We start from the raw sequence: 22,872 nt of genomic DNA on the forward strand, positions 1-22,872 counted from the left end.
CCTAGAAGGTCGCGGATCACGTTAGGGACGAGGGGTGGAGACAACGGGAGGGAGAGGAAAAAGGGTAGAAGTTGCATTTTGTTTATTATGTCCCCCCAACTCCCAAACGCACTTCGACGCTAGTTGACTCGGAGACTCAGTGTCGCCAGATCCCGGAGCCCAACGGCTCCGGAACTGTCTGTCAGGACAGAGGCACCTTTCAGTCCACGGATGCGGGGGTCAGAGCGCCGGCTGGTCCGCAGGATCGCTGGGCCCTGAAGGCGACCCCTGGCTGCCCGGAGCAGGAAGCGGGTCGCAGAAGCCTGCAGGCATGCACCAAAGATTTGGAGCAATAACAGACACATAATGCGCATAAATAAATCAATGGCAGCAGAGGGGAAACCTCGGGCTGATTAAATGCAGACGTGGGGTGTCTGCCAGGGCAGGAGGGCGGCGGGGCGGTGGGAACCCGCGTGGAGGCGAAGAGTAGGGAAGGGAGGCCAGGGACCGGAACATAGCGAAAAACCTAAAGCCACATTTAAAAAATGGGGCTGCCTTTTAAATGCAAACGGCTCGGAGGAGGGAAGGGGGCCGGGTCGAGGGCGCTCGGGTTGGCCCGCCACCGGGGGCAACTTTCCGGGCGGGAGGGGCGGCCCAGGGGCGGCCCCGGCGGCGGAGGCGGGAGTCAGGGGCCGGGGGTAGGGGGGGGGAGTCACTTTAAAGGCTCTTTCTTACCCATAATGCTTTGTGGGGACGTTGACAAGTGGATCCAAGATGGCGTAGAAAGTAATGACAGGTAAGTCCTGACTTCCCCCTTCTCCGCTGCTGGGACCGCTCCGCGAGGTGCCGGGGCTCTCCGGGAAGGGACCAGACTCCTCTCTGGAACCCTGGGCCCCGGGCGGGGCGGCCCCGGGGCGGGCTGGGGGCCCCAGCGGCCCGCGGCGGGGCCTGAGCAGCGGGGCTCTTCGAGGCGAGGCCCGGACGCCGGGGCTGTTTACAGCCTCTTCCCCTCCTCGGTCCCGGTCCCCTCCGCGGGGGGCCGCAGTGCCCTCGGCCCGGGTGGTGGAGAGGGCCGTGCATATCGCGGCCGCGAGCCGGCGGGGGGTCCCTCCAGCCCGTGGCGCTCCGCGAGGGCGAGTCGAGCCTCCTCGCACGCTGTCCTCTGGGTCGCGGCTGGGGGTGGGGAGCGTGCGGGCCTCCCACGCCTCGCCCGATCACCCCGCGGGGCTCGGATTCGCACCCGGGTGGGGCCCGGGCCGGAGGGTGGGCGTCGGGGAAAGTGGGTCATGGGTGCGCCCCTCCATCCCCCGCGGAGGGCAGTCGCCCTGGCTTCACTTTTTCCCCCTCTTTCTCCGCCCCCTCCTTGGAAATTCTCTTTGGGTCACAAGCATAGCAACAAAAATAAAAACAGCCTGTCCTTTCCTGAAGATTCTTTTCTAGGGCTCAGGGACTGCAGTTTTATCTGGGGACTTTGATTCCTCTCTGTCCAAATTTATTTGAGCGTCCTGCACCCTTCCCTTTGCTGAGGGTCCTTCAGACAGGCCTGGAACCCAGGGTCAAAGGGTTTTCCTTGGGTTGGGTTCCTTAGGTTTGTTTGAAACTCAAAATATTATTTCTTCTCCTTCACAACTTACACTTTTCAGGCAAATCATTAATAGACGAAGTATATCACTCTAGAGACAACAGATTCCTGGGCGGGGTGGGGGAGAGGGGACATTGTCCTGGCTAGTTTGTTCTTAATTTTACCCTCTCTTAAACATATCAAATGAGCTTTCTCTTTCTCCTCCTCCTCCTTTTTGTTTCTCTCTCTTTTTTAAAGTAAGGTTAGTGCTGAAAGAGATGACTTTTTAATGTTGTGAATCTTAAAGAACATTTTGTAAAATTTATCACACAGAAAGGAAATATGTTTGTTTTGAAGTAAGACTTATTTACAAAGCTTCATACTGTACCATTTTGGTAACTTTTTCCATTTGAAATTTAGATGCCCTTTCATTTCAGGCTGATAAAATGTTTGCTACTGATCATGACTATTTCTGGTGTTGTATAGACACATTTTACTTTTCTATTTACCTCAGGAATTGGATGAAGTAATTGATCACTAAAAGAACTACAGTGCTGGTGAGATGTGTAAGGTGAGACTGCAGTTAAAAATGATTTACTTTTTTAATTTTAATCAACTCATAAGGGTAAAGCTGAGACTAAGTAATTTGATGGGTCCATCTTTATTTTCCAAATAACTCAGTCAGTCAGATGGTTGTATAGGCAGGGCTAGATTTTAGGAAGGAAAAATGTGTCACATGTATTCAAGTTTTCAGTGGCTCCAACATCCTCAGCCATAGTGGAGCTTACCCAGGGCCAAATATTATTTGCAGTTATCCTTGATCAGTATCTTCACCAGTGGTAATTATAGTGTGCCTATTTAAATTTCCTTGTGCAACTTTAATTGGCTGTCTTAATTTTATCTGTCTTTTGGTGTCCATCACTTAACTCTGCATTGCCTGTCAGTAATTGTGTCTGTGGATTTTGTGTGTCCACAGTTTGTGGGACTCTTGTACTCCTTTTCCATTTTAAAGAATTTTTTTAGGCACATCAGTCACTCCTGCTTTTATTTTCTTAAAAATGGAATAATATTTGTCTCTCTCATAGTTATTTTGAAATAAAAACAATAGTGTTGAGTTTTGTTTAGCTTATTAGGAATAAGATTGATTTGTCATTTTCTGTTCACACGTGGTGTGTGAATTCAAAGTGCTGCTTTATTTAATGTAACTTATAATGATTTGGATTTAAAAAACTATTGATAGAGTGTTAGTAAATGGTTGGTGTTCAGTACTGAGGAGAAGGAGAAAAGTTTGCTAATGTTACATTTTTCACAAGCATTTTCAACTTTAAACATTTTACTGTGGTTTATTGAGAAAATTAAGTTGTTATAGTAGATTGATTGGTTACTGTAGGTTTGTTTTTTTCTTGACACATCTGGGTAGCATTTGGATTTTGAAATTGTCTCACAAACTTTTTCTTATCTATCACAACATCTGTTAAAGAAGAATAAGCTCTGCTTTATTTTTTTCCAGATTGAGGCATACAATTGACATTTTGCCTTAAACAAAAAAACAACTTGGGAGAGGAAGGTAGACATAAACCAAGATATTTTTCTAAGTGCACACACCACATTTGCTTGTGTTTGAAGCTCATCAGTGCTTGTGTGTATTACATTTATTTTTATTCTTGGCAGAGCAAATATGGATTTTAAAATTTATTTATTTTCAGCTTACAGATGAGGCATATTAGACTTCCCAATCTGAATCTTTTATCTTTTTTTTTTTTTTTAACTTTACAGATTACTTTGTGGAAAAAGAAGCAAGAATCTGCTTTGTAGTCTAAAATTTAATATTTAGAAATAGGTAATCTTGTGTGGCTAGTATTGTTTGGCCTGTATTGTGTCAAGATATTTTCCACAATTTTCACACATGTCGACCATGTGAAGTGTTAGTATTCACTTCAAAGTGAAGTTAGTGGTTGGCCACCAAACAAGTTGTTACACAGAGTCTTCTAAAATGGGAAATACCGTAGTATTGAAGGCTGTGGTGAAGTAGAAGTCTGTGTCTTTGAACTCAATAAAGACATAGCTTTTTTAGTCTGTCCTTTGGCTGGGAAGCTAGGACACTATTTTTAGGTAAGGCTGTATAGTTTTTGGGAGCCAGTAAGTACCTCTCTATCAGCTGGTAAATTTGACTTTTGCAATTGTTAGCAAGAAGTTTCTGTTTTCTGAGACCATAAGTATTTGAACTGCATTGTTTTTAAGTCCATATACATTTGTGGAGTGCCATTGTTTTGCTGAAGAGGGAGCGATGCCACACAACAGGAGAAATCATTCCTACTTGTGTAAAGGGCCTGTGCAGTTTAAAAATATAAAGCAAGTTCTTGAAAGGCTAAGAATATTGCAAAGGGACCTACAAATAAGTAAACCAGATTTTTTTTTTAACAGAGATAGAGAGTCAGAGAGAGGGATAGATAGGGACAGACAGAAGGAACGGAGAGAGATGAGAAGCATCAATTATTAGTTTTTCGTTGCGACACGTTAGTTGTTCATTGATTGCTTTCTCATATGTGCCTTGACTGTGGGGCTACAGCAGACCAAGTAACCCCTTGCTCAAGCCAGCGACCTTGGGTCCAAGTTGGCGAGCTTTGCTCAAACCAGATGAGCCCGTGCTCAAGCTGGCGACCTCGGGGTCTCGAACCTGGGTCCTCTGCATCCCAGTCCGACGCTCTATCCACTGCGCCACCGCCTGGTCAGACAGTAAACCAGATCTTTAAATTTTTTTTTTTTAATTTATTCATTTTAGAGGGGGGTGGGGGAGGAGCAGGAAGCATCAACTCCCATATGTGCCTTGACCAGACAAGTGCAGGTTTTCGAACCGGCGACCTCAGTGTTCCAGGTCGACGCTTTATCCACTGCGCCACCCTGGGTCAGGCAGTAAACCAGATCTTAAACATGCATTTTTGTTTCCTGTTTAAGAAGTAGGCTTGGTATTAATATTAAATTCAAATTAATCTATAATTATCTGTCAGACTATATTTAAGATCTAGATATAGTCTCAGCACAAGAAATAAGATCCTATGGTGGTTGTTTTAAATGCATAGATTTAGGGCCAAGTATATTAATTCATAAGAGTGGGAGGGGCTACTTAAAATTATAAAGATTGTTCTGGGTGTTTATTTTCATAAACTTAGATAAGTATACATACAAAAATAATTTGATTTCTAAGTAATATTTTGAAATGTTTGCTAGGAGAGAACTATGATATGTGTAGGAGGGTGGCCACACTAGCGTACTGTTCATTTAAATTGATGGGTGTAGTCAGAATTATTTCTGTAGCATTGGCTAGAGGGAGCATAAAACAGTGGTCTGTCATTTCAGGGTGGCTGAGTAATACTTTTGAGTAATCCTGACTTTAATAGAGTTAATATTTATTTAAAAAATAATATTGTAGCCTGACCTATGGTGGCATATTAGATAAAGCGTCCACCTGGAGCATTGAGGTCGCCGGTTCGAAACCCTGGGCTTGCCTGGTGAAGGCACATAAGGGAGTTGATGCTTCCTGCTCCTCTCCCCTTCTCTCTCTCTCTCTCTCTCTCTTTCCTTCCATACTAAAATAAATAAATAAGTCATAACAAAAAATAATGTAGATGTAATATGAACATGAATACTTAAAAAAAAAGATTTTATTTATCATTTGATAAAGGAGAGAGAGAAGAAGGGAGACACAAGGGGGGAGGAGCAGAAAGCATCAACTCCCACATGTGCCTTGACCAGGCAAGCCCAGGGTCCTGAACCGAGGACTTCAGCGCTCCAGGTCAACACTTTATCCACTGCACCACCACAGGTCAGGGCTGAACATGAATACTTTTAATTTTAAACCTATCAGTTGTTTAAAACAAATGGAAAGTTTTTGAGCATACTACCAGTCATACCAACTTGTTTACTTGTATAAATTGTTCTGGATCACTTTCTCCAAGAGCAGAAAGTCCTCTGCTAAAACCAGAGTTTATATATTCATCTTGCTTTTGAACAAAAACAAACACAAAACCCAAACCGATTGACTCATTATTAGGTCCCTCAAAGAATGTCTAGCATATTTTTTGACTGAACCATTCTGAAGTGTGAATGTTGGTAATTTTTGTAATTCCTGTGCTACATTTAAGGTGGTCTTGGCACATCTGAATTTGCCTTTTTGCTTTCTTTTGTGGAAATTCTTGTGAAAAATAGTCCTGTAAAGCAAGCTTCTTATCAGTAGGCAGTATGTGCAACTAATATAGTTTTTAAATCTTTATGCAAAACTGATGCATGCTGTGGTCAGCAAATTTAAGCAGTATTAAGGATACGAAGTCAAAAAGAGTAACAGGAGCCTTTTTTATCCTTCCTCCATCTTTAGTCGTGTTCCTCTGAGCTGACCATAGAAAACAGTGGTGTCCTTTGGCTTTTGGGAGAGCTCTGTTGCTGAGGTGTGTTGGGAGCAGTGAAAGCAGAGGTTGTGGCAGGGAAGGAGTGGCCACTGAACTGGTTTAGATGTTACACAGGAACTGTCCCACTCTTATTTCCTGTGATATTAAATAATACTGTTAATCTTAAACTACCATCATTTGAAGATAACTGTAATTGAATTGTTAGTGAAGCACTCAGTCAATTCCATTGTCAGATTAGTGCAGTTTTTGATTTGTTGATATTTTAAGGAAATAAATATTTGCGAATTGAAGTCACATGACTTGAAGGTTGGCAATGGTGATAATTACCATCTGTGGAATTGTATGATATGCTGTACAGTAGTATCCTTCCTATTGGCTTTTTATAACTTGTTATCTCTCCTTTAATTCTCATAACAACTCCAAGATAATTGTTACTTACGTTTTGCAAAAGAGGAAATATAGGCTAATGTGAACTAACATAACGTCACAAGACTGGTAAGTAGTGGAACTGCTGTTCTGTCCTAGAAAGCCTGTGCACTTTCCACTGGAACGTTCTCTGCTGCTCCTGTCTAGCCTGTCTTTATTTCCTATATGAGAACTTAGGCCTGGAGAAGTCAGGTGACTTGTCCAAGGTCACACAGTTAAGTAGTAGCAACATTAAACCAAACTTAGTATAGTCTGGGCTCTTATCTCAGGACTCGTGGTCCTGACTGGTTAGGCTACATTTTATTGAAATACTATGGACCAGAAGACCATATTCTGTGAATACTGGATACAAATGCTTCAGGACAGATATATCAGCAATGGTATTTTCTATTATGTATTTAAAAGTTCCCTTTTCTCTTTTTCAGAAATTATAAAAGAGCTCTGATGGGCTATTTGGGTGATACCCAGCGCAGTGAACTGCAGGTGAGTAAAGTTCAGGAGAGCCTTATTTAGAAAACAGGAACTTGGTAATTCCTGAGAAAGAGATGCGAGAGATTTCATTTAGATGATAGTTTCTGGCCAGAAAGCATGAGGTATGGCAGGGTGGCAGAGTGGCACTCTGAGGGGGGTGGGTCCTGACTGAAATGACTACTTATGGAACAGACTGGATGCTGCCACAGGGGCTCTGAAGAAACCTCCCCTGGCCATGTTAGTTTGTTTGAAGAGAAGAGGGGGTAGGTTAATCTTCCACTTCTGTTTTGAGTCGAGTAACTTGCACAGGGGTTCCACCTATCAGCATGATTGGGACTGGAGAGGTCCTGCAGTTTCTGTGTCAACATTCTTGAGAGGTAATCACCCTTGCTCTGATGAACTGGTTAACCCTTGAATTGTTTGTTTTTCCTGTTATCTGCTATGCACATATTGTCCTGGATAACTATATATACCTGCATTTTTGAGGATCTAGAAACTGAAAACACGTCAGTAGAAACAAAAGTTTAAATTTTTTTCCTAATGGTTGTGTTCCTTCTACACAATGATTGTTTAGTTCTTTAAATTATTTATCTCTTGCCTGACCTGTAGTGGCACAGTAGATAAAGCCTCAACCTGGAATGCTGAGGTCACCTGTTTGAAATCCAGGGCTTGCCTGGTCAAGGCACATATGGGAGTTGATTCTTCCTCCTCCTCCCCCCTTCTCTCTCTCTCCTCACCAAAATAAATATAAATTATAAAAAAAAATTATTTAACTTTTGCTGAAATGCTCTGTTAAGTAAAGAAATATTTATTATTTCACAGTAATTAATCTTCTTGGTCCATTGTAGTACTTTGGTCTTCCATTATTAAACTTAGAAAATGGTAATAGTACAGAAAAACAATGAGAAGACTGTTTTAATACTGTGCGTGTGGGGCATTGGTGCTAAAATTGTTTTTGATGTATTTTCAATTCTAGTCTTATTAGACATCACCAGCTCTGGAAAGCTTCATATGTTAATAAAATGACTTTCTATTCTGCCTTTTGGTCTCTGGCTTGTTTAGATTTACAAGACATTGCCAGCTACTTTTTACCCATCTCTTTTAAACTGGTTTTTTTTTTTTTTTTTTAAGTGAGAGAGACAGAGACAGAGAGAGACAGAGACACAGATAAGAAGGGAGAGAGATGATAAGTATCAGGTTTTTATTGCGGCACCTTAGTTGTTCATTGGTTGCTTACTCATATGTGCCTTGACCAGGGTGTGGGTGGGGACAACTCCAGCTGAGCCAGTGACCACTTGCTCAAGCCAGAGTTCTTGGGCTTAAGCCAGCGACCTTGGACTTTAAACCAGTGATCGTGGGTCACATCTATGGTCCCATGCTCAAGCCAGCGATCATGTGCTCAAGCCGGTGACCTCGGGGTTTCAAACCCGGATCCTCTGTCCCAGCCCAATGCTCTATCCACTGTGTCACCACCTGGGCTAAACTGGAATTTTTAGTTTTCTGTTTCTGGTAGTTAAAATAACATTTCTTCTCTCTTTAACTGTATACCAGGGTCTCCTGGCTCCTACTTCTTTCATTTGTCCATAAGTCCATACTGGTTTTTAACTGTAACTCAGTTTACCACTGAGTCAGTGAGTTCCTTGCAAATCCCGGAGACTTTAATGTGACAATATTCTATAGTTTCGGGATTTATAATTGAATTTGGCCTTGGTTATTTGCTGATTGCTAAAATAATACCTGGTTGCAGGTGATTTTTGTTTCTTGAGTATATGCTTGTTTTGCACAGTTCACCCCTCACAGGTTCATAGGGGATTAGAAGACCGGTTGAGGTGGCCTGTGGTCCTTGGAAAGCTGGGGTGTGGGGTTCTCCTAGGTTATCATGATAAGGAATACAGGGGAGTTTTCAGTGAAGGCCACAGTATGTAGAACAAGAGAGGGTGGACCCTTTCTTAAAACTATTAAGCTAGTATCCTGGAACCCCTCTGTTTCCTCAGTATGGTGCTGATTTAAAAATTGACATTAAGTAAATAGTTAAAATTTGGGTTATTATACTAAAATAGTTGATTTTCTTTTTGGCATTCCATTAAAATATATTTTGCTCATTTTAAATTATGCATATAATTTGAAATGCTTTCTATTTATTAGATCATGAACTATTTCCATGTTAAAGCTGCTACTATTTTAATTTATATGACTAAATTTTGAATACTTGCAAAATATTTCATAAAGTCATGCTCTCATAATCTGCCTTAATCTTTCTTTTTATTTTAAGATTATTTTTTAATTTTAATTATAGGATTTCTTTTTTTTTTTTGTATTTTTCTGAAGCCAGAAACGGAGAGGCAGTCAAACAGACTCCCGCATGCGCCCAACCGGGATCCACCCGGCACGCCCACCAGGGGGCGATGCTCTGCCCATCTGGGGCATCACTCTGTTGTGACCAGAGCCTCTCTTGCGCCTGAGGCAGAGGCCATGAAGCCATCCTCAGCACCCGGGCCAACTTTGCTCCAATGGAACCTTGGCTGCGGGAGGGGAAGAGAGAGACAGAGAGGAAGGAGAGGGGGAGGGGTGGAGAAGCAGATGTGCACTTCTCCTGTGTGCCCTGGCTGGGAATTGAACCCGGGACTCCTGCACGCCAGGCCAATGCTCTACCACTGAGCCAACCGGCCAGGGCATTATTTTAAGATTTTATTTATCGATTTTTGAGAGAGGAAAAAGAAAAATGGGATAGGAGTGGGTAGTAGTTGCTTGTCATATGTCCTTTGACCAGGCAAGCTCAGGGTTTCGAACCGGTGACCTCAGCATTCCAGGTCATGGTTTTCTCTCTATCCACTGTGCCACCACAGGTCAGGCCTGCCTAAATCGTTTTTTTGTTGTTGTTGTTTGTTTTTGTTTTTTACAGAGACAGAGAGAGTCAGAGAGAGGGATAGACAGGGATAGACAGACAGGAACGGAGAGATGAGAAGCATCAATCATTAGTTTTTCATTGCGTGTTGCAACACCTTAGTTGTTCATTGATTGCTTTCTCATATGTGCCTTGACCGTGGGCCTTCAGCAGACCGAGTAACCCTTTGCTCGAGCCAGCGACCTTGGGCTTAAGCCGGTGAGCTTTTGCTCAAACCAGATGAGCCCGCACTCAAGCTGGAGACCTTGTGGCCTCGAACCTGGGTCTTCCGCATCCCAGTCCGATGCTCTATCCACTGCGCCCCCGCCTGGTCAGGCCTGCCTAAATCTTTTTATGTTAGTTATTTATGTTGCTGGTTGGTTTTAGTTATAACTTTAATTTACATTATTGTAGATATTATTGTATTTTTTTCTAATTATATTTTCAGATAAACTTTTCTGTTCATTATTGTTAACATGGTATGAATGTTTTTATGGTTTGCCATACTGTTTTTCCAGACGATTATACCAGTCTGTACTACTAACAGATATGTGGATATTTGTTTCACCATAAGTGGACAATTTTTTCTTAAAGGTTTTCCTTAAAAGTTTTTGCTCATTTAATAGGATAAAATGACACTTGGATTTCTTTTTCTCTAATGTTGGATTTTACTCTTTGAATCTCTTTATTCTGAATTATTTGTTCATATTTTTGGCTATTTTATGCAATAAAGGATTGATGAATGGTCAAGCAAGTATAACCTGCTAATCAACAGATGATTATTAAAAAGTTAACTAGAGCCTGACCAGGTGGTGGCGCAGTGGATAGAGCGTTGGACTGGGATGCAGAGAACCCAGGTTTGAGACCCCGAGGTCACCAGCTTGAGTGCGGGCTCATCTGGTTTGAGCAAAAGCTCACCAGCTTGGACCCAAGGTCACTGGCTTGAGCGAAGGGTTACTCGATCTGCTGAAGGCGTACGGTCAAGGCACATATGAGAAAGCAATCAATGAACAACTAAGGTGTCGCAATGCGCAACGAAAAGCTAATGATTGATGCTTTTCATTTCTCCATTCCTGTCTATCCTGTCCCTATATATCCCTCTCTCTGATTTCCTCTGTGTCTCTGTTAAAAAAAACAACAACAAAGAAAAACTAGAACGTGTTCAGTGAAAATGTTCAAAGAGAGTCTGGTTTAGATGGTGAGCTTGGGGATCATGTTGGAAAGGAGAATAGGTGCGATTTTATTGGGCATCTCCTGTGTACCATGTGCTGTTGCATCTTCTGAGTGCTTCTCAAATAAACATCATGGCATCTACTTGGTTGAAGGAAGAGGCTGCTTGAGAATGTTTGAGATTTGACTCTGGCTGCTGAAGTCACTTTTTGGCTATTTGGAGAGCTGAAGGGATGGGATCACTGTCTAGAACAGGGGTCTCCAAACTTTTTACACAGGGGGCCAGTTCACTGTCCCTCAGACCATTGGAGGGCTGCCAAATACAGTGGTCCTCTCACTGACCACCAATGAAAGAGGTGCCCCTTCCAGAAGTGCAGTGGGGGCTGGATAAATGGCCTCAGGGGGCCGCATTGTGGCCCGCGGGCTGTAGTTTGGGGACGCCTAGTCTAGAACATCTTTAACTCATCTTTAACCACTGTGCCTTAAACAGCTCTGTTCTGAGGGATACAAAAATGAATAAAACATTATTTCTGCAGACAAACGAAAAAATAATCTAGAAGGGAGAATAGGAGCACCAAGAAATGAAAGGACTAGTGAGAATGTGATTAGGTGCTCTGAGGGGTTCGGACAAAATGTAAGGTGGTAAGTGGAGGGAGTGATTCTGCCACCTTGGGGATGTGGAGGAACACTTCAGCCGAAGAGGTGGCATTTGAATTTTACCACTGTGCCTATCAGAAGCAATGGAAAGGGAGGGCAATCAGAAGGGGGGACAGCTTGAGCAGAGTCTGGGGGCAGTGTTGGAAATGAGGCAGATGTCAGGAAACTGCATATTCAAGTTACCGGGACCCTGGGTTACATAAAGAAACACAGTGGAGGTCGAGGCATCCAAATGGTTAGGCCTGGCTTTTAGCGGGTCTTAACTGTCAGTCTGAGGATCAGGATGCTGGATCAGTGGTGTGGAGAAACTAGAGCCAGGGACTTTAGTTTTGAGTCTCAGTAATAGTCCAAGTGAGGGATGATGAGGGCCTTAATTGAATTGGTGACCTTGGGGATGGAAAACAGGTGGCGTATTCAGGAGACATTGTGGAGGCTGAACAAAAGATTTGGTGACTGATTCGAAGGGTAAGGGAATGGTTCATTCTGTGTCTCAAGTCAGAGATGATGTTGAAGCTTTTATGATTGGGTGGCTGGCAGAAGGGGGCATCTGGAATAGGGAGTTCCCGGGAAAGAACAGTCTCAGAGGTTTAGAACAGAGAAAGATGAACTGGCTTTTGTGTTGAGGTTAAGGAACTAGTAGAAAGTTGAAGTCAGAATTAAAAATTTTTTTTTTTGAATTTTATTCATTTTTAGAGAAGACAGAGAGAGGGAGAGAGATAGACAGAAAGAGAGAGAAGGGGGGAAGAGCTGGAAGCATCAACTCTCATATGTGCCTTGACGAGGCAAGCCCAGGGTTTCGAACCGGCGACCTCAGCATTTCCAGGTCGACGCTTTATCCACTGCGCCACCACAGGTCAGGCGAAGTCAGAATTTTAATCCTTTAGGGAACTGATGAAGAAGTTTGGGGCCCAAAGAAGCTAGGCGGACGGGTGAGATCTCAGACCCAGTTACAGCAGAGCGGAGACAAGCTCCCTGCTTTCCCAGTTCATCCAGCACTGCCTTCCTTGTCCCAGACTGGGAAGTGCTGCAGGTTTGCAGCCCGGTGTTTTCTTCACACTGGGTGTACTCAACAGAAAGTTGGAAGTGGGAGAGTTAATGTTGGGGAGTGAGGTCTTCATCTTTAATGAAAATTTCCGTATTACAGAGACTTTCAGACATACAGAAGTAGAAAGAAGATATAAATAATCCACTGACCTGTTGTCCACCTTCAACAGTTATTAATGTTCCATTTGTTTTCTCCCTCCCCATCAATGTTGAAGCAAATGGGAGAAAGTGTTTTGGTGGCTTTATTTTTTATTTTTTAATTTTAATTTTTTTGTATTTTTCTGAAGCTGGAAACAGGGAGGCAGTCAGTCCCGCATGCGCCTGACTGGGATCCACCCGGCATGCCCACCTGGGGGCGATGCTCTGCCCATCTGGGGCGTTGCTCTGTTGCAACCAGGGCAATTCTAGCGCCTGAGGCAGAGGCCGTGGAGCCATTCTCAGCGCCTGGGCCAACTTTGCTCCAATGGAGCCTTGGCTGTGGGAGGGGAAGAGAGAGACAGAGAGGAAGGAGAGGGGGAGGGGTGGAGAAGCACATAGGCGCTTCTCCTGTGTGCCCTGGCTGAAAATCGAACCCGGGACTCCTGCACACCAGGGCGACGCTCTACCACTGAGCCAACCGGCCAGGGCCTTTTGGTGGCTTTAAATGTTGTTTGCAGATTAGGAGAGTTGAACAGATTTGTAGGGTATGTTGAAAGCTTTCTAGGGTGGGGTCCAGAGTGAATAGAAGTAGGATTTACTTCCAGAATTCCTGTGCTGCCTCAGTCTTTGTTTTGGGGCACATCACTTAAGTCTTCTAAGTCTTGGTGTGTCTGTGAGAAGGTACTATCAGCTTTAGTGAGTCACTTGGACAAGGTATGTGAAAGTCCTTTCTGAACTCTAAACTTGGAGGCTAAAGTAAGTAGTTTGGAGATTTTCGTTGTTAGTGTGCTGTTCTTTGGGCTTCTGTATTGCTGGTATGAAGTTTATATTATTCAACAATTTTTTTTTTTTAGATTTTATTTATTTACTTTGAGAGAGAGATGGAGGGAAAGAGATAGAACAGGGGGAGGAGCAGGAAGCATCAACTCCCATATGTGCATTGATCAGCAAGCCCGGGTTTTGTTTTATTTTTTGTATTTTTCTGAAGTTGGGAATGGGGAGGCAGTCAGACAGACTCCGCATGTGCTCGACCGGGATCCACCCGGCATGCCCACCAGGGGGCGGTGCTCCGCCCATCTGGGCACCGCTCTGTTGCAACCAGAGCCATTCTAGCGCCTGAGGCAGAGGCCATGAAACCATCCTCAGCGCCCGGGCCAACTTTGCTCCAATGGAGCCTTGACTGAGTGAGGGGAAGAGAGAGACAGAGAGGAAGGTAGGGGGAGGGGCGGAGAAGCAGATCGGCGCTTCTCCTGTGTGCCCTGGCCGAGAATTGAACCTGGGACTCCTAAACGCCAGGCCGACGCTCTACCACTGAGCCAACTGGCCAAGGCCAAGCCCAGGGTTTTGAACCAGTGACCTCAACGTTCTAGGTCCACGCTTTATCCACTGCACCACCACATATCAGTCCTCAACTACTTTTTATTATTCAACAAATAATTGTTATGTCAAACCTCTGGGACTTCAGCATTGAACAAAACAGACAAAATCCCAGCTCTCATGGAGTTTATGTTCTAGATCCAGAGGATAATAGTTTTATAGTGATTAATAGCTAATGCTTGTACAGTGATTAGTGTAGGCCAGGCACTGTTCTGGGTGACTTCATATTTTAACCTATTTAATTCTCGCAACAATCCTGTGAGGTAGGTGGTGTTACTCTGCATTCTGCAGGTTTGGAGATGAGACGGACTTTTACGCAGGGTGCTGCAGGTCGCAGTTCAGGCAGATCTGGCTTCAAGCCTGTACTCTTCACCCCTGTGTCCAGGCCCATCTAGTGTTTAATACAAATGAAAAGTTAGGTCTGGGTTGAAGTGATTCCTAAACAAAAACTGTTCTCTTGTAAAACACAAAACAAACACCAGGGAAAAAAATGACAGTAGCTCTCTGAGGGTAGAGGCATAGCAGTGTTCTCTCATAGAGCGGTAGTTTTTCTTTTTTATAGGCTTCACCAGCTTTCTGGGTTTCTGTAGCTAGAAATGGCTACCTCAGTGGGGTAGTTATTTTTCTGCTGGCCCTTGAGCAGGATCTCTTCTTCTTTTTTTTTTTTTAAATTTTTTTTAAAGTTACTTCCTTACTTTATTTTTTTTATTTTATTTATTTTTTATTTATTCATTTTAGAGAGGAGAGGGAGAGACAGAGAGAGAGAAGGGGGGAGGAGCTTGAAGCATCAACTCCCATATGTGCCTTGACCAGGCAAGCCCAGGGTTTCGAACCGGTGACCTCAGCATTTCCAGGTTGACACTTTATCCACTGCGCCACCACAGGTCAGGCCTTTTTTTTTTTTTTTTTTAGAATTTATTTATTCACTTTTAGAGAGAAGGGGGGAAGAGCAGAAAGCATAAACTCACATGTGCTTTGACCAGGCAAGCCTGGGGTTTCTAACTGGTGACCTCAGTGTTCAGTACCTCAGTGTTCTAGGTCAATGCATCAGCCACTGTGCCACCACAGGTCAGGCAGGATCTATTCTTGAGTGAATCCCCTTTGTGATTATAATTCCGTTTTCCCTCTCCCACCCCCCAGTCTCCTCTGTTTCCACATCTTGGGGTAATTCCCTTTTCTGATCTCTCCTACTGTCTGTTCTTCCTTTTTCTCATCGCTGTTCTCTGCTTTCCAAGCTCAGCGTTTGCCTTTCCTCCCCAGCCTACCTCTGCTGGCTTCTCTGACCCTTACACTGTGCTTTGGCTTTTCTAAGTTGATTTAGTGGGGCTGATGTTGGGACCTGTTCCCCACCTCTAGCTCTGCTCTTTCAGCCAGTCCTCCTTCATGGGCAGGGCATATTGGGAAGTGAGCAGTGAGCCTTTCTTTCGTTCTTTCTTTTTTTTTTTAGTGAGACAGAGACAGAAAGACAGAGAGAAGGACAGATAGGGACAGACAGACATGAAGGGAGAGAGAAGAGAAGCATCAGTTCTTCATTGCGGTTCTTTAGTTGTTCATTGATTGCTTTCTTATATGTGCCTTGACCGAGGGTTTGCAGCTGAGCCAGACCGCTGCTCAAGCCAGCAACCTTTGGGCTCAAGCCAGCGACCATGGGGTCATGTCTATGATCCCACGCTTAAGCTAGCAACCCTGCACTCAAGCTGGTGAACCTGTGCTTGAACCTGTGACCTCGGGTTTTCGAACCTGGGTTCTCTGCATCCCGGGCTGACACTCTATCCAGTGTGCCACTATCTGGTCAGGAGCAGTGAGCATTTCTTAGGATTGAATCTGGATGAGAAGATGGGCCTTACTGCTTATTTCTAAGGGGGTATTATGGCTTGTATACTTAAAAAAAATTTTTTTGGATAAAGTATACAGAACATAAAATTTGTCATTTAAACAATTTTATCATACAATTCAGTGGCATTAAGTACATTCAAGTTGTGGAACTGTCACCACCATCCTATTTCCAGAACTTTCTCACCTTCCTAAATGGAAATTTTGTACCTTTAAACATTAACTCTCCTTTCCACCCTCCTTTAAGCCCCTGGCAATCATTCTACTTCCTGTCTCTGAATTTTTTTTTTTTTTTGTATTTTTCTGAAGCTGGAAACAGGGAGAGACAGTCAGACAGACTCCCGCATGTGCCCGACCAGGATCCACCTGGCACGCCCACCAGGGGCGATGCTCTGCCCACCAGAGGGCGATGCTCTGCCCACCAGAGGGCGATGCTCTGCCCCTCCGGGGCGTTGCTCTGCCGCAACCAGAGCCACTCTAGCGCCTGGGGCAGAAGCCAAGGAGCCATCTCCAGCGCCGGGGCCATCTTTGCTCCAATGGAGCCTTGGCTGCGGGAGGGGAAGAGAGAGGCAGAGAGGAAGGGGGAGGGGGGGTGGAGAAGCAAATGGGCGCTTCTCCTATGTGCCCTGGCCGGGAATTGAACCCGGGTCCCTCGCACGCCAGGCTGATGCTCTACCGCTGAGCCAACCAGCCAGGGCCCTGTCTCTGAATTTGACTATTCTAGGGACTTCATGTAAGCACAGTCATGCAATATTTGCCCTTTCGTATCTGGCTTATTTCATTCAGTATAGTCTTCAAGGTCCATCTGTGTTGTAGCCTATGGCAGCACTTCCTTCCTTTCTAAGGCTGCGCAATACTCCACTGTATGAAAATACCATATTTTAAACATCCATCTGTTGATGGACACTAGGGTTGCTTTTACCTTTTGGCTCTTGTGAATGCGCTGCCACGAACATGGGTGTACAGAATGTGTTTGAATCCCCACTTTCTGTTCTTTTGGAGAATTTTTCCGAAGTGGAATTGCTGGATCATATGGTAATTCTATGTTGAATATTTTGAGGAACCACCATATTGTTTTCCATAGCAGTAGCACCATTTTCTGTCCCTCCAGCAATGCACAAGGGTTTCAATTTCTCCATATTTTTGCCAACACTTGATATTTTGTTTTTTCTGGAGTAGTCATCCTGATGTATGTGAAGTGATAACATGTACTTGTTTTAAAGGTATCTTATATAGAATAATAGGATTTCAGGACTAGAAATGACATGAAGGTTTCTAATTCATCTAGCAGTAGGCAGCAGAGAGTGTTCCCCTGTGCCATAGCATTTCCACTTCTGTCTCAACTGGAGGAAGGCATTTTGGGCAGATGTGTCTATACTGAATCTTAGGCTCAAGAGGAGCTCTGTTTGTACCAGATGGAGTGTAGTTTAGAAGAGATCTGCTGTGTGACCTGTGGTGGTGCAGTGGATAAAGCTTCGACCTCAAATGCTGAGGTCACAGGTTCGAAACCCTGGGCTTGCCCGGTCAAGACACTTATGGGAGTTGATGCTTCCTGCTCCTCTCCCCTCTTTCTCTCTCTCTTTCTCTCTCTCTCTCTCTCTCTCTCTCTCTCTCCTCTTTCTTTAAAAATGAATAAATAAATTTTAAAAAAAGAAGAGATCTGCTTTTCTATTTTATCAGTGACCCTATTTCTTATACTTTTTATAGTCTCCAGCCTTGTCTCCTGGGTTACTTAAGTCTTCTTTCCAGCTTGTTTAAGGAATAAGATAATTGTATTTAAATAAATGTACTTATTAAAAAAAAACTAGACAAGTTAGAAATTAATTAGCTTAAGAACAATATAAACTGCCTAGCTGATTTAAAAAACTGTATTCAATATCATTTGAAGAAAACCTAAGTATTACTCCTGAATGTTAGGTATAATTTCTTTCTTTTCATTTCTTTTTGAATTTCTCCATTGATTTGAGAGAGAGAGAGAAAGAAAGAGAGAAAGGTGGGGGAGGGGGAGGAGAAAGAGGAAGAGAGGAGCATCAACTTGTTTCTCTTAGTTCCATTTAGTCGTGTCATCATTGATTGCTTCTCCTATGTGCCCTGACTGGGGGTCAAACCCATGAGCTCTGGTGCGTGGGATGATGCTTTATCCACTGAGCGACCTGGCCAGGGCTATAATTTCTTACTATGTGAAATAAATTACCTCTTTTCTTTCTTTATTCTTTTAAAAAAAAAAAAATTTTATTTATTATTTTGGGGGGGGAGAGAAAGAGAGAGAAATACAGAGAGAGAGCTAGAGAGAGACAAAGACAGGAATGTGGGTCTGTTCCTGTATATGCCCTGACAGAGAATCAAACTGCAACCTCTACGCTTTGGGATGAAGCTCTAACCAATTGAGCTGTCTGGCGAGGGCTAAATCACCCCTTTTCAATAATTTTTTTTTAGCTTGGAAAAGATAAATTAAGCAGTACATAAAATCAGAATATATTTTATATTTAAGAGAATTATAATTTCTGCATTAATTTGGGTTTTGAATCACTTTTTTGGTGTGTACAGAGACAAAGAGAGAGACAGAGAGAGGGGACAGGTAAGAACAGACAGACAGGAAGGGAGAGAGATGAGAAGCATCAGTTCTTCATTGTGGCTGTTTAGTTGTTCATTGATTGCTTTCTCATATATGCCTTGACTGGGGGGGGGGAGGGGTACAGCAGAGTGAGAGACCCCTTGCTCAAGCCAGCGACCTTGGGTTCAAGCTAGCGACCTTGGGCTTCAAGCTGGTGACCTTGGGGTTTTGAACCTGGGTCCTCTGCGTCCCAGTCTGATGCTGTATCCACTGCGCCACCACCTGGTCAGGCTGAATCACTTTTTTTAAGTTAGTGAAGACAGTTTAATTTGTATTATGAAAATCTTTCTGGCTATAGCAAGTTGAAAGAAGAGTATAATCAACACCCAGTTGTTATTTAGTATTTTCCCATAATTTGCTTTCCCTCCATTTCTCTATCTAAAATAGGTTGATGGAGTTTTTTTCTGAGCCAATTGGAAGTAAGAGTGGCAGACATTCTGGATGGCACTTCATCCGAATTTCAACATGTATCTCCTAAATATCAGGACATTTTATTCATAGATTGAATAGTATTGCCATGCCTTAGAAAATTATTTAGCAATACTAATGATAATATCAAATTCATATATAAATCCTCGTTTGTCTCCCAAATGTATTTTATTTCTCTAGGTTATTGTGTCTCTTTAGTTTTTTTTTAAAATCTAGAAGAGTTACCCATTCCCCTTTTGGTTTTTTATGACAATGAAGTATAGTGCTTGTTGAAAATTGGAAAGTGCAAATGAATGAAAAAAAATCTATAATGCATCACTACACTTTTTAAAAAATTTTTACTTATTTATTTATTAAGATTTTTTATTTACTCATGATAGAGAGGGAGAGAGAGAGAAGGGGGGAGAAGCAGGAAGCATCAACTCCCATATGTGCCGTGACCAGGCAAGCCCAGGGTTTTGAACCGGCAACCTCAGCGTTACCAGGTTGACGCTTTATCCACTGTGCCACCACAGGTCAGGCTATTTATTTATTTATTTTTACAAGGACAGAGAGAGAGTCAGAGAGAGGGATAGATAGGGACAGATAGACAGGAACTGAGAGACATGAGAAGCATCAATCATCAGTTTTTTGTTGAGACACCTTAGTTGTTCATTGATTGCGTTCTCATATGTGCCTTGACTATGGGTCTTCAGCAGACCGAGTAACCCCTTGCTCGAGCCAGCAACCAAGCTGGTGAGCTTTGCTCAAACCAGATGAGCCCGTGCTGAAGCTGGCGACCTTGGGGTTCCGAACCTGGGTTCTCTGCATCCCAGTCCGACGCTCTATCCACTGTGCCACCACCCGGTCAGGCGAACACTTTTTCTATCTTTATTTTTTTTTAGATAGAGGAGAGAAAGAGAAAGGGGTTGGGGAGCAGGAAGCATCAACTCCTAGTAGTTGCTTATCACATGTGCCTTGACTTGGCAAGCCTAGGGTTTAAAACTGGTGACCTCAGCATTCCAGGTCGATGCTTCATCCACTGCACTACCACAGTCAGGCTCCACTTTTAATTTTGGAATAAAAAAATTTTAGATTTAGAGAAAAGTTATAAATGTAGATCAGACTTCTCATATACTCCTCACTCAGTTTCTCTCATTGTTCACATCTTATATTTTTATGGTACTTTTGCCACATCTAAGAAACTGTCATTGGAACATTATTAATATTAAGTAATTTTCAGATTTTGGATATCCATGGTTTTTCCACTGAAGTCCTTTTTCTGTTCAGAGATCTAGTCAGGAACCACATTGAATGTAGTTCTTATGTCCTTTGGGCTATGACAGTTTTTTTGGACTTTGTTTTTATGACTGTTTTGAAGAGACTTGGTCAGATATGAAAAGATCCAGTGTCACTGATCATCAGAGAAATGCAAATTAAAACCACAATGAGATATCACCTCATATCTGTCAGAATGGCTGTTATCATAAAATAGCAAACAAGTGTGGGAGAGGATGTAGAGAAAATGGAATCCTCGTGTACTGTTGGTGGGAATGCAGGTTGGTGCAGCTACTATGGAAAACAGCTACTATGAAGGTTTCCCAAAAAATAAAAAAATGAAACTGCCTTATGACTCAGTGATTTCACTTCTAGGTATATATCTGAAGAAACCCGAAACACTAGTTCAAAAGAATATATGTATCCCTATGTTCATTGCAGCATTATTTTCAATAGCCAAGCTATGGAAGCAACCCAAATGTCCATCAGTAGATGAGTGGATAAAAGAACTTTGATACTTTGGTGCTGGCCTGGTAGCTCAGTAGGTTAGAGCACTGGGACGACACGCTGAGGTTGCATGTTAGATACTTAGGGCACATAGAATCAACCAATGACAGCATGATGCATGATGAAGTGGGACAAATCGATGTTTCTTTCTCTCTGTATCTCTCCCTGTCTCTAAAATCAATAATAAAAAAGACTTGTGGGCCCTGGCCGGTTGGCTCAGTGGTAGAGCGTCAGCCTGCCGTGCGGGGAAGCTGGGTTCGATTCCCGGCCAGGGCACATAGGAGAAACGCCCATTTGCTTCTCCACCCCGCCCCCCTCCTTCCTCTCTGTCTCTCTCTTCCCCTCCCGCAGCCAAGGCTCCATTGGAGCAAAGATGGCCCGGGTGCTGGGGATGGCTCCTTGGCCTCTGCCCCAGGTGCTAGAGTGGCTCTGGTCGTGGCAGAGCGACGCCCCGGAGGGGCAGAGCATCACCCCCTGGTGGGCAGAGCATCGCCCCTGGTGGGCGTGCCAGGTGGGTCCCGGTCGGGTGCATGTGGGAGTCTGTCTGACTGTCTCTCCCCGTTTCCAGCTTCGGAAAAATACAAAAAGAAGAAAAAAAAATTGTTCCAGGTTAGGGGGGGAAAAAAAAAGACTTGTGGTACATATATACTATGGAGTACTACTTAGCCATAAAAAAGAATGAAATCTTACCATTTGCAACAGCTGGATGGGATCTATAGGGTATTATGTTAAGTAGGGTATTATGTTAAATGAAATAAGTCAGAGAAAGACAAATACCATATGATTTCACGTACACATGGAATCTAAAGAACAAAATAAATGAACAAACAGAACAGAAACAGACTCATTGGGGGAAGTTGGGGGACTGGGTGAAAAAGGTGAAGAGATTGAGAAATACAGATTGGCAGTTACAAAAGAGTCAGGGGGGTGGGGTGTACAAGTATAGCTTAGGGAACATAAGTCAATATGATATAACAACAATGTATGGTGCCAGTTGAGAATGGGAAATAATTAAGGGAACACCTTGCAAAGTATATGATTGTCTAACCACTATGCTGTACACCTGAAACTAATATTAAATAATATTGAATGTCAACTGTAATGGAGAAATAAGAGTCCTGGTCAGGTATCATTTCATAGAATGCCCCTCAGTTTGGGTTTGTCTGATGTTTTCCTCATGAGTTATAGGAAAAGTTATAGGTTTTGGGAAAGAAGATACTCACTTTTAATATTTTGTTTTATCTGTCTCAGCTTTTTATTTAAAATATCAATACATAGAGATACATATTTTATAAAAGTGGGATTGTAGATTGTATTATTTTATAACTTGTTACTTTAAAAATGGGATTATACTATTATTTTGTAATCTATTGTTACTTTACATCTTTCTAATAACCCTTCTTCTTAACAGTTTCAAACATTTGATTTGAAAATATAGTTTTAGAATATAGACTGATGGTAAATTGAAGAGAGCCTTTAGGGCCTGACCTGTGGTGGCGCAGTGGATAAAGCATTGACCTGGAACACTGAAGTCCCCAGTTCGAAACCCTGGGCTTGCCTGGTCAAGGCACATATGGGAGTTGATACTGCTCCTCCCCCACCCTTCTCTCTCTCTCTCTCTCTCTCTCTCTCTCTCTTTCATTCTCCCCCATCTCTCTAAAATGAATAAATAAAATTAAAATAATAATAAAAATATATAAAAAAAGAAGAGAGCCTTTGAGAAGTATGTTGATAATGGTGGTAGTGGTACCCTTTTGTTCTAATTAAGCACTTGGATCTTTTATATTGATTTAGGTTTTATTTTTATATTATTTATTTTTTTCAGAGACAGAGTCAGAGAGAGGGATAGACAGGGACAGACAGACAGGAATGGAGAGATGAGAAGCATCAATCATTAGTTTTTCGTTGTGCATTGCAACACCTTAGTTGTTCATTGATTGCTTTCTCATATGTGCCTTGATCGCGGGCCTTCAGCAGACTGAGTAACCCCTTGCTGGAGCCAGCGACCTTGGGTCCAAGCTGGTGAGCTTTTGCTCAGACTAGATGAGCCTGCACTCAAGCTGGTGAACTCGGGGTCTCGAACCTGAGTCCTTGGCATCCCAGTCCGATGCTCCATCCACTG

The 22,872-nt window shown here is 43.1% G+C and overlaps 1 protein-coding gene across 3 annotated transcripts in view; it reads left to right on the forward strand.

The window, feature by feature from the left end:
* Positions 1–684: 684 nt before the first annotated feature.
* The window catches only part of HELZ (helicase with zinc finger), a 197,321-nt gene continuing 175,133 nt past the window's right edge, over positions 685–22,872 (forward strand). For 2 of the 3 annotated variants that reach the window (XM_066386510.1, XM_066386512.1), the window contains exons 1-3: positions 685–775; positions 2,055–2,111; positions 6,795–6,852. The gene's annotated coding sequence lies outside the window, so the exon portion shown is untranslated. The remainder of the gene's footprint in view (positions 776–2,054; positions 2,112–6,794; positions 6,853–22,872) is intronic. The other variant, XM_066386511.1, reaches the window with a different exon arrangement.

The sequence above is a fragment of the Saccopteryx leptura genome, chromosome 5 (assembly GCF_036850995.1).
Source record: "Saccopteryx leptura isolate mSacLep1 chromosome 5, mSacLep1_pri_phased_curated, whole genome shotgun sequence".
NCBI classification, from domain to species: domain Eukaryota; kingdom Metazoa; phylum Chordata; class Mammalia; order Chiroptera; family Emballonuridae; genus Saccopteryx; species Saccopteryx leptura.